Source organism: Ictalurus furcatus, chromosome 5 (assembly GCF_023375685.1).
Source record: "Ictalurus furcatus strain D&B chromosome 5, Billie_1.0, whole genome shotgun sequence".
In the NCBI taxonomy this organism is placed as follows: Eukaryota; Metazoa; Chordata; class Actinopteri; order Siluriformes; family Ictaluridae; genus Ictalurus; species Ictalurus furcatus.
Genome location: NC_071259.1, coordinates 22,940,043 through 22,951,206, shown reverse-complemented (window position 1 = coordinate 22,951,206; position 11,164 = coordinate 22,940,043). Strand labels below are relative to the sequence as shown.

At 42.3% G+C, this 11,164-nt stretch overlaps 1 protein-coding gene across 1 annotated transcript in view; it reads right to left on the bottom strand.

Moving 5' to 3' along the window:
• Positions 1-11,164, bottom strand: part of agbl4 (AGBL carboxypeptidase 4) — a 366,689-nt gene that overhangs the window by 99,383 nt on the left and 256,142 nt on the right. The window lies entirely within an intron of this gene.

The following is an 11,164-nucleotide window of genomic DNA, read 5'->3' as shown; positions in this document are numbered from 1 at the left end:
ACCGTCAAAGATGCATGCTTCGTACCTTTCGTATGTATCTTTGACCTACAAAGGTTCATGTGGTGTATCTTTAATTAGCTTTTAAAGGTAGGTCTACATCAATGTTCTTCAATTATTATTAAGGTGAACGAGACATACTAAAGGTGCAAAACATGCACCCTTAAATGGTACCATACCAGCGAAAGTAGCTTGGCACCGTTAATTGTAATGAGTATAATATTTGAATATATGTATCGTACATGTTCATAAAAGAACTGTACTGTACTGTATACTGAGACAGTATTGTTTAAAGTGGACCCTGGTCTCAAAAAGTTTGAGAAACCCTGCTGTATAGTAATTCACACCATTAGCTCTGAATTAACAGTCTAAATTACTGTCTGTTTGGTCATCAACATGCAAGGTAGTCAGGTGGTGGTATACAGTATAATCTATGGACTTCTTACAATCTCAGGATCTATAGGTGAGTCAACACTTATAGTCCTCACTCTTTTAACTACATACCTTTCTCTGAAGTTGTAGTAGTTACTGAATCACTTTAACACGAATGACTGAATGAAGTATGATGCATTAATTACTAACTGCTTACTGTAATACTTGGTTTGCTTTACTACCTGTATTGTCATTATGTTAATACACATTTCTCACAAATCAGATGGAGTAAAGCATGCATGTTTTGATTGAGGGGTTTCAGAAGAATACTATTACCTCATGCACACTAAAATAACAGGCTTTTTTACTAGTGCATGTTTTGAAATTACTGTTCGTTGTCACTGTAATTCAGCAGACTGTGGAATTTAAAATGTTCCCGTGAATAGGCCCGATAGTCAAAGGATAAAATAAATCTGCATTTCTTTGTGCTAAAGAAAGAGGGTACCTAGCAATGCATAAAGATCCCAGTTAATGTTTTTTTCAATAATCCATCATCTCAATTTCACTCAGTGGAAAAATGCTCTTCACACCAACCGCTCATTATCATAATCGATTCATTCAGCTATTGCTTTTGTTCTGCACCAGAATACACAGAGAGAGAGAGAGAGAGAGAGAGAGAGAGAGAGAGAGGGGTGAGAGGTATTCTTCAGGATGACTGGCACTGACTGTATGTGTGTGCTTGAAGTGTGCCAGTGTCTTTCTCTTTCTCTTTTTATCCCTTCCTTGTTTCTAATAAACTCACACAAGCTACCTGACAATAAAAGGGATCTCACAGACAGGTTGTTGTACACAGAAACAAATTCCTTGACTTGCGCTTTAATACGGAGAGGTGCACATTCGATAAACGGCACTAACAATTCCGTTCTGCTTCATCTGCCGTAATTGAAAAGCAACTGATGCAGAACTTTGGATGGCACTTCCTTTACACGGTTCTTTTTCATGTCATTGTTTGACTCAGATGGACTATCGAGTGCTGACTTGTTTTCATGTTACTTCATTGACGAGTTTCTCTCTCCGCAGTAAAAGAGACACAGAAATACAAAGAACATCAAAAAAACACAGCTAACAAAAAGTTACCTTATTCTTTTGGTTACCTAAGGCAAATAATTGCCTGCTTTATCTCAGCAAAAGACTGATGCTTGAGTTTAATAGTAAAGAAATATTGTATAACAGGATACAAAAGTTTGTGTCAGTTTTAAATTCTCTGAGCAAATAGAAGTATCTTGCAAAATTCCCCTTAGCCCTGGCTGTGTGTTGATAGAGCAAGGAAAAGGGGCAGGAGTGTGACCTGGATAGTTGCTGTGCAGCACTGCGGCACTGGTCTAATCTGCTCCTCAGTAGATCACCTGTCCTGCAGCCCGAGTCTGCTCCAATAAGACTTTGCAGATCCCACAGCTGAGGCATTCAAGTGAACCCAAAGCAAAATGATGTGCCTCAGTGTCCATGTTGAGCTAAAGAAATGTGGAGAGGACCAAGTCAAAATGAAGTCTAAAATAAGCTTGTTCCACTCCTGCTCGATATGTTTCCTCTTGTGTATAAATAAAAAAAATAAATAAATAAAATAAAAGGCACCCAAATTATCATTCCAACTAAAGAATCACTGAAACAATCACACCACCTGTTAAATGGACAACTTAATACCATCCATCCACCCATCCATCTTCTATACCGCTTACTCCTTTTCAGGGTCACGGGGGAACCTGGAGCCAATCCCAGGGAGCATCGGGCACAATGCGGGGTACACCCTGGACAGGGTGCCAATCCATCGCAGGGCACAATCACACACACATTCACACACCCATTCATACACTACGGACACTTTGGACATGCCAATCAGTCTACCATGCATGTCTTTGGACTGGGGGAGGAAACCGGAGTACCCGGATTAAACCCCCGCAGCACGGGGAGAACATGCAAACTCCGCACACACAGGGCCACGGTGGGAATCGAACCCCCGACCCTGGAGGTGTGAGGCGAACGTGCTCAACTTAATACCATTCTACAATAAAAAGTGTCAAAATAAATCATAGCTTGGGTTACTCCAAAATTGAGGTTAATTTAATGAAATTCGTAGAAATGTGAAGTCAATTAAACCATCCATCCATCCATCCATTTTCTGTACCACTTATCCTACACAGGGTCGTGGGGAGCCTGGAGCCTATCCCATGGGACGAGGCAGAAGACAACCTGGGTACGATCACACACACACTCTCACACACACTATAGACATGCCAATCAGCCAACAATGCATGTCTTTGGACTAGAGGAGGAAACCGGTTAGCCTAGACATGTTTAGCCTAACATTATTAAATAGAAAGGAAAATATTTCCATATCGGTTTGGTGAATTAAACACTATATGGCCAAAAGTATGTGGACACCTGATGATCTCACACATAATTCTGAGAAGGCTTTCTACTAGATTTTGGAGTGTGGCTGTGTGGATTTGTGCTCATTCGGCCACAGGAGCATTAGTGAGGTCAGACATTGATGTCAGTGAGAAGGTCTGGCACATAGTTGGTGATCCAGTTTATCTCAAAGGTGTTGAGTGGGGTTGAGGTCAGAGCTCTGTGCAGGCCACTCGAGTTCTTCCATTCCAACCTTGGCAAACTTTCATGGAGCTCGCTTTGTCATATTGAAACATGTTTGGGCCCCTCAGTTGGGCCAAATCCTGATTCACCAAAACCAGAATTCAGCCACAGTGACATCTGATGGGTTTTCCCAGACTGCCACACAAATATTTTTGATCAGTTCATTCAAAATTATGCTTACTGTCCAACTCAGACTTTCAAATGACTTGATTAAAAAGCTAACTGACCAATTCTGAACTGTCCCTAGCCAATGTACATTGTGTGCTGTCTAACATCCCAACACCAACAAAGGCTACAAAACATAAAAACACTTGACACGAGCATCTGCTTGTGCAGCCACACACAGTGAGGCCCGTGATGGCGACTCATAAAGAGTTTGGCACTGCAGAAGTAGTTGCCGACACTGAGTCAGACATCATGTCCCTCCAATTAGAGTCTCTCAGCTCCCCTCATTCATCTTTATTGGTGATACATTAACCGCCATTTAATAAAAGACATGGGATAATCTCTATAATGATGTGGCTGATGGAGCTGGGCTCCAGAGAGGGAGGTAGCTGCTCTGTGACTGGAATTTAAAAACTTGTGGGCATTGGGTGAGGTGATAGCAGTTTGCCAAATGAGGATGATGATGATGATGACAGAGAGAGATAAATATGAGGAGCTATGACACTGGCATTAGGCGCAAATATATTAGTCATTAGCACATGGCCAATCAAAATGCTGGCTGCACCTGTGCCAGTTTGGGAGAAGGACAGACGATTGCACAGGTGCCTGTGTGTGTAAGCAGCTGTGTATTTGTGTGAGTATGATCACTGCCTAAGTAAGAGCCAAACGTCTGGCATGCTCAATACCTGCTGCCTCTGCCAGACTCTCTGAAGCACGCAGGGGACAGCAGGATCATTTAGAGAGCATTACAAATATGCTTTAAAATAAAGAGTCCAGTATGTTCGGGGAACAGAGACAGTCAGGGTCAATCAAGAACGGAGCTGTTTGGCGCCTTCATCTTATATTGATAAACAACTTAGCCAGCACAGATCCCCTCTTGTTTAATTGAACCGGTCTTAATTACGTTACTTTATTTTGTCCCTGGATTAGCACATCATGAATAATTAATTGGCCATGACGGCATCAGCCCGGTGATAAAAAAAGTGATAGCCCATGAAATGAACAGTGGTCTCCAAACAGGCCGCAGCGGAGCACCATAGATTTCTAATGTGAGTCTCCCTGAGACCCTCTGCATAACTGACAGAGAGAGCAGCTGCAAAACTGTATGGTGTAACCCCCCACACACACACACACACACTCCCCCCCCTCACCGATACTCATCCACACCCACATCAAATATTCAGAAGGGTATCATTGCTGGTGGGCCAACCCACTGCGTATCCTCTGTGACACAATAGGGGGGCCATTGATCTTCCTTTAAATGAACAAATGAGCAGTGCTGAACTAGTGCTCAAACTCCAGGCCTGTTCAATGTGCCTCGTAAGGATCACTATCACTCCAGGGCCCGCGCTATCGATCTGACCAGATCAGGGAGCAATACCTCCCAAGTAACCTTCTAAACATGATTTCTCAGCAGTGTTAGCATGAAAAACTGAGCCTGTTTACTTCTTTTATCCTCAGTGACACCAGACAAGGAATCACAGATGTTTGAGTTAAAAAAAAAGAGAAGAAGAATATTAATTGTGATTTTGAAGTGAGTCATGCATAATATTTGTGTAGATGTGGAAAAGCCCTTCAAACTGTGAAATTTTGACATTCCTACTATAGGTTCTGAGTCTTTGATAATACTAACTCTAGTTAGCATGCTAACTCTAGCTGAACCACTGTAGGTTCTAGGGGATCAGAGCTTTGTGTACTGTACATGGGTGGGAATGAGGGGCAGACTGAGCATGTAAAAAAAAAAAACTCTTTACCTTTTTTATTGTTAGAGGCCTAATCTTGACAAATTTGGACAAATCTTGCCTTTAATCCCCAAAACCTAAAAGTTTAAATAAACCCAACGTTTAAATAAAATATAAAAAAAATATTGAATATGACCATTTATGGTGGAAAACTTGAGGATCATTTATGATCCTGAGCATCATCCACATTAGTCTCTGTAGGCTTTGTACTTTACGTAAGTGTCTGTGACAAACAGAAGTCTCATTGTCGCTCTTCACTTGACAACAGAAGGTACCACGATCATTTGAGCAAACAGATGTATGCAAATATAAAAATCTTGGGACCACATAGACACTGCATCTATCACGTCGGAGACACAAATGGACTTCCAGGCAGGAATAAACTTTGGTCTGAAAGTTTCATCTGAACCCCAAGACAACAACAAAAGAGCTTTAGGCATCAGGTACCAAAGTATTTACATCCACCATTAAGAGAGTCCTACACTGCCATGGCCTGAAAGGCTGAAGCTCAAGGAAGAAGCCCCTACTCTAAGACCGGCATAAAAAAAGCCAAACTGTCACAAGGATGAAGACCTAGCCATTTGGAGAAGTGTTCTCTGGTCAGATGAAGCAAATATTGAACTGTTTGGTCATATTGATCAGCCCTGTGTTATAGAGAAAAAAGGGTGAGGCTTTTACTCCAAAGAACACTATCCCATCTGTGAAGCATAGATGTGATAGCATCATGTTGTGGGGGTGTTTTGCTATTAAGGAGGCTGGTGCACTTCAGAAAATAGATTGCATTATGAGAAAGGAGGATTATCTAGCAATACTGAAGTAAATCCTCAAGACATCAACCAGAAGATTCAAACTTGGTTGCAAGTGGGTCTTCGAGCAGGACAATGATACTAAACATATTTCCAAAGTTGTACCGAAATGGCAGAAAGACAACAAAGTGAAAGTATTGGAGCCGCCATTGCAAAACTCTGACCCGAAGGCTCACAAACCTGACTGAGTTACACCAGTTCAATCAGGTGGAATAGGCAATAACTAATTTACCCCAAGAGTTTGACTTAAGTTAAGCAATTAAAAGGTAATACCACCAAATAGTAGCAAAGTGTATTTAAAGTGTGTCCCACTGAAATCTGATATAGTTCTATTATTGTGAAATGACCTCTTACAGAAAGTAAATGAAGTACATGAAATGTGTGGAGTTGTTAAAAAAAGAAAAAAGAAAAAAGAAAAAAAAGAAGTGAGTTTGAATGTCTTCAGCCAAGCTGTATGTAAACTGGATATACTTAATATGGCAAAAGTATGTGGACACCATCACAGCTATATGTGTTTTTTGAACATCCCATTTCAGATTTTGTCCTCTTTTGGTCTTGTCATAGAACTCCACTCCTCTAGGAAGGCTTTCCAATAGATTTTGGAGTGTGGCTGTGAGGATGTGTGCTCATTCAGCCACAAGGGCATTAGTGAAGTCAGGCACTGATGTCAGCTGATAAACCTAGGGTGCGGTCAGCATTCGAGTTCATCCCAAAGGAGTTCAGTGGAGTTGAGGTCAAGGCTCTGTGCAAGTTCTTCCACACCAACCTTGGCAAACCTTTTCTTCATAAAGCTTGCTTTGTACACAAGGGCAGTGTCATGCTGGAACAAGTGTGGGCTTCTTAGTTCCAGTAAAGGGAAAATGTAATGTTACAGCACACAAAGACATCCTATACAACTGTGTGCTTCCAAGTTTGTAGCAACAGTTTGGGGAAGACCCACATATGGGTGTTATGGTCAGGTGTCTACAAAATTCTGTGTACTTTCACTTAAATGAAAGTATTGTGTTATGTATGAGGTAATTTTAGCCAGGAGTATCACTGCTGGGGGAATAGTGGAAGTGAATACCCATAATCCCAAGGAGGAAGCGAGACACAGGGGGCCTGGACTGCAAATTTAGCATCTTCAAATAATGAGAACGAGTCAGAAGAGACTGCACAGGGCTGGAAAAAATTCTGGAACACCCCTGACTCTAATTAAATGTTTTTTTCTACTGTTTTTTTTTTTTTATTATTTATTGGTAGTCATTGACCTGAATCGCTGTGTGCATGAGGTTATGGCTAATTGCATTAGGTCCTTAATTTTGATTTGCCATAATATAAAACCTATGTCAATATGTTCAACAATGGCACCTAAGAAACCATCACGCTTCACAAGCAATTCTTGTCTTCCTTACAAATATGCCCTCTACACAGCTTTAGTTCATCCTCAAGCCTAATGAGAGACGACACCATGTTTACATGGAGTGAATAATTTTCTCATCCAGATATAGTAGGTATGCTAATTTGACAGCAGGACAACAAGGCTTATCGCTGTCCGTTAAGGCATGCAAACATCTTCAGGGAAGGAGAGAGAGAGAGAGTGAGAGTGAGAGAGAGAGAGTGTGTGTGTGTGTGTGTGTGTGTGTGTGTGTGTGTGTGTGTGTGTGTGTGTGTGTGTGTGTGTGTGTGTGTGTGTGTGTGGGCCAATCTGATAAGCCGCTGCGGTGTAGAGCAGCGGCTTGCGAGTGACAGCTCGCTGGTCTTTGTTGAGCCAACACATGCCGTTCTGCCGCAGAGGCAGCGACAAGCTAATGAAGTGACCCTGCAAACAAGACCTGCTGGTAACTAGGTAACCGTATCACCATTTTAACGAAGCCAGCGGCGGTGAGTGGGCTCAGCGCTGATAGAATGAACAGAGGATGGCTGGTGGCTATGAAGTCTCAAACAGAAGAGATGCTCCTTTTTTCTCTTTATGTTCTTCTTTCTTTTGCTTTTTATCTCTCCCTACCTCCTGCTCTGTCTCTGTATCTTGCCCTTAGCTCTGCTGCCATCCACTAACTCAATCCACTACAAAGCCCCCTCAGTACCCACCTCCATTACACATACTCAAGCAGGAAATAACAAAAGGCCCCTCAACCTGAAATTATGCTGTTTTTTAAAAAATTTTTTTTATGGATTTGTGGTGCGCGGCAACAGCAGTGGGCACGGCGACAAAGAAATTGTCACCATTGTCTCGGCTGTCATGCTAGAGAGGCCCTTAAAATGTTGTTTACATTTTCTCACATATTTGCTTCTCCTCCTCTCTCACACAGACGCGGGTTCTTGAAAAGGAAAAGACAAGTTAATAGCAGCAGCACAATGCATTTTCATTTAGCATCTTTAGAGTGTTTGTTGTTTTGTTTTTTACATGGCAAATGGAAAGCTCATGGCTGATTATGTGAAGAAGGCGTGAAATTGTGTTATTTGCAAGACTGGGGTATAAACTGGAGGCAGCAGTCATCGAAAAGCTTCAGGGCCTGGAATCCAGACAGGTTTTAAATAACACTGTAATGACGCAGATTTTCTCAGGAGCACCCACAAGCCCCACACCACACACACACACACACACACACACACACACACACACACACACAGCTCATATCTTAGCCTGCTGCATTAATGCATTGATTTTCTCTTCATTAACACACTCACACTGCTTTCGCCACGCTTCTTCGTGTGCATTTCACAAAAATCAGCTGGAAAATAGTCCAGTGGCTGGTGGCATAAGCAGATTCTTTGTTTTTCTTTCTCAGTCCCCGTCCGATGTTGCACGCACATTGTTTTCTCTCGGCTGCATTTCTCACACAATTGTTTTCCTTTACAAGCATTATAAAGTCATTAATGATGAATCTCTGGATACACACCATGCAAATTGGTGTGGAAAGGCTATAATTTGGGCAATTATAGTATTTCATCACAACTGGTCTTATAGAGTTTTATAACTGACATCAGCCCCTATATAAAATTCTATATCGGTCATCTATCTTTATGTCTCTATTCCCTTTACAGTTGCAATCAACATGATTCAACCCCCATTGCAAATCATGTTTATTGTCACAGTTTACAGACTTTCAGCTGTTTTGCAATGAACAAATCAAACAAAAGCAATTGAAATAGTTCAACACAACGAATGCTTCATGTGGTTTCCCCAAATTCAACTGAAGATGCGACTTATAATGATTTCTCCGGTTTCTAAATTATTCAACCCCCTGAATACAATCCCTCACAACAGCACAAACATGCAAAACAGGTGTTGTCTCAAGCACACCTGATGCAATTAATGGCTTCATTAGTTGAGCCAGGTGTGCTTGAGCTGGAACACATGAAATACCTGAACTGGCTAGGGGCAGAAAATGCATGAAACACCTGGACAAGGCAGAAAAAGGAAGCTATCAATGGCTGCAAGCAGATTTCTGAGAAGGCAGGTTGTGAAAAATCCTCGAGTGACAGCAAAAGACCTGCAGCAAGACTTGGTGGCAACAGGCACTGAGGTTTCAGTGAGCACAGTAAGGCGCGTATTAAATGCAGAAGGTTTCCATGCCAGAACTCCAAGACGTACATGACTACTGAGAAGTTTTGGGATTCTGTTCTGTGGAGTGATGAAAAAACTGGAACTTTTCAGTACGATGGATCAGCAGTATGTCTGGAGGAAGAAGAATGAAGAAAGAACACTCTGTCCACAGTTAAGCATGGTGGTGGCTCTGTGATGCTTTGGGGCTGCTTTGCGTCCTCTGGTACTGGAAACCTGCAGCGTGTGGAAGGCGAGATGGATTCATTGAAATATCAGGAAATCCTAGGAGAAAACGCCATGCCATCTGTGAGGAAGTTGAAGCTTGGGTGTCATTGGACCTTCCAACAGGACAATGATCCCAACAATACCTCAGATTCCACCAAGGCTTGGTTGCAGAAGTCGTCCTGGAAGATTCTACAGGGCCATCACAGTTACCTGACTTGAACCCCATAGAAAATCTCTAGTGGGATTTGAAGAAAGCGGTTACAGCACGCAAACCCAAGAATATTACTGAACTGGAGGCCATTGCTCATGAGGAATGGTCTAAGATTCCTCAGGAACACTGCCAGAAGCCATGCATCTCGTTTGCAGCAGGTCATAACAGCACAAGGGTGCTCTACTAAGTACTAAAGATGCTTGTCATGAAGGGGTTGAATAATTTTGAAACTGGAGAAGTCACAGGGGCAGTGGTGGCTTAGCGGTTAAGGCTCTGGGTTACTGATCGGAAGGTCGGGGGTTCAATCCCCAGCACTTCCATGCTGCCACTGTTGGGCCCTTGAGCAAGGGCTCAGCACCCCTTAACCCTCTCTGCTCCAGGGGTGCTGTATCATGGCTGACCCTGCGCTCTGACCCCAGCTTCCTGACAGGCTGGGGTATGCGAAGAAAACCATTTCACTGTGCTCTACTGTATATGTGACCAATAAAGACTCATTATCATAAATTGCATTTTGAGTTGAATGTCGGGAAACCACTTGAAGCATTTGTTGTGTTGAACTATTTCAACTGCTTTTGTTTGATTTGTTCATTGCAAACAGCTGTAAATTTTTATAATAAACCTGATTTGCACTGGGGGTTGAATAATTTTGATTGCAACTGTATGTGTTATGGGCAGTGGTGGAGAGCAGCAGGGTGGCACTTGCTGGTGGCAGTGCTGGTCATAGTAAAGCATAGTACAGACAATAGTCAGGGTGTCGAGATACTGTATGCCTGCATCGCTCAGCCTCAGCCTAACACTCTGATGGATACATACAAAATGAGAGAGAGAGTGTGAGAGAGAGAGAGAGAGAGAGAGAGAGAGAGCAATAAGATGCCAGGAAAGATTTGCTGAGATTTCATAAACAGGCAAAAAGAAAACAAAGGGGATTTTACTTAACTGTGTTTGGAAAAGGCGTTTCGCTTCGAGCTATGCCGGGTGTGGAAATCATCAGATTAAAAGAAAATAAGGAGGAACTTGGAGAGATCGAATGCATTAACAGTGAGGGGTGTGTGTGTGTTTCCAGAGAAGTCCCACAGAGAAAGAGGCACAGAATTAGAGGAGATATGGAGGTTGCCTATTATCTCTGTTCTAGCCAGCAGGTCCACACATCTCTCCAAGACTCATGAATGTAATTGACCTTTTTTCTGTAATGTTGGAGAGTCAGAAAGTGAGGGGAGAAAGACTAAACACAAACCAAGCAACATTAATTTTTAACAGCAACTCAGTATCGTTGTGGACTCTGTCAATAAGAAAAGGGCATTCAAATCAATAGATTGACAATAGCCTCTGAAAAGATGGCTGAACTCAATTTTCTATCTGTGACCACCAGAGCTTCAGAACTTCTCAGACCTACACTTTGGCCAAAACGATTTTCATTTCACCCTTGCTTCAGTCTCATTTTTCTCCTTCTCCTCTTCTTTTCTTTGGC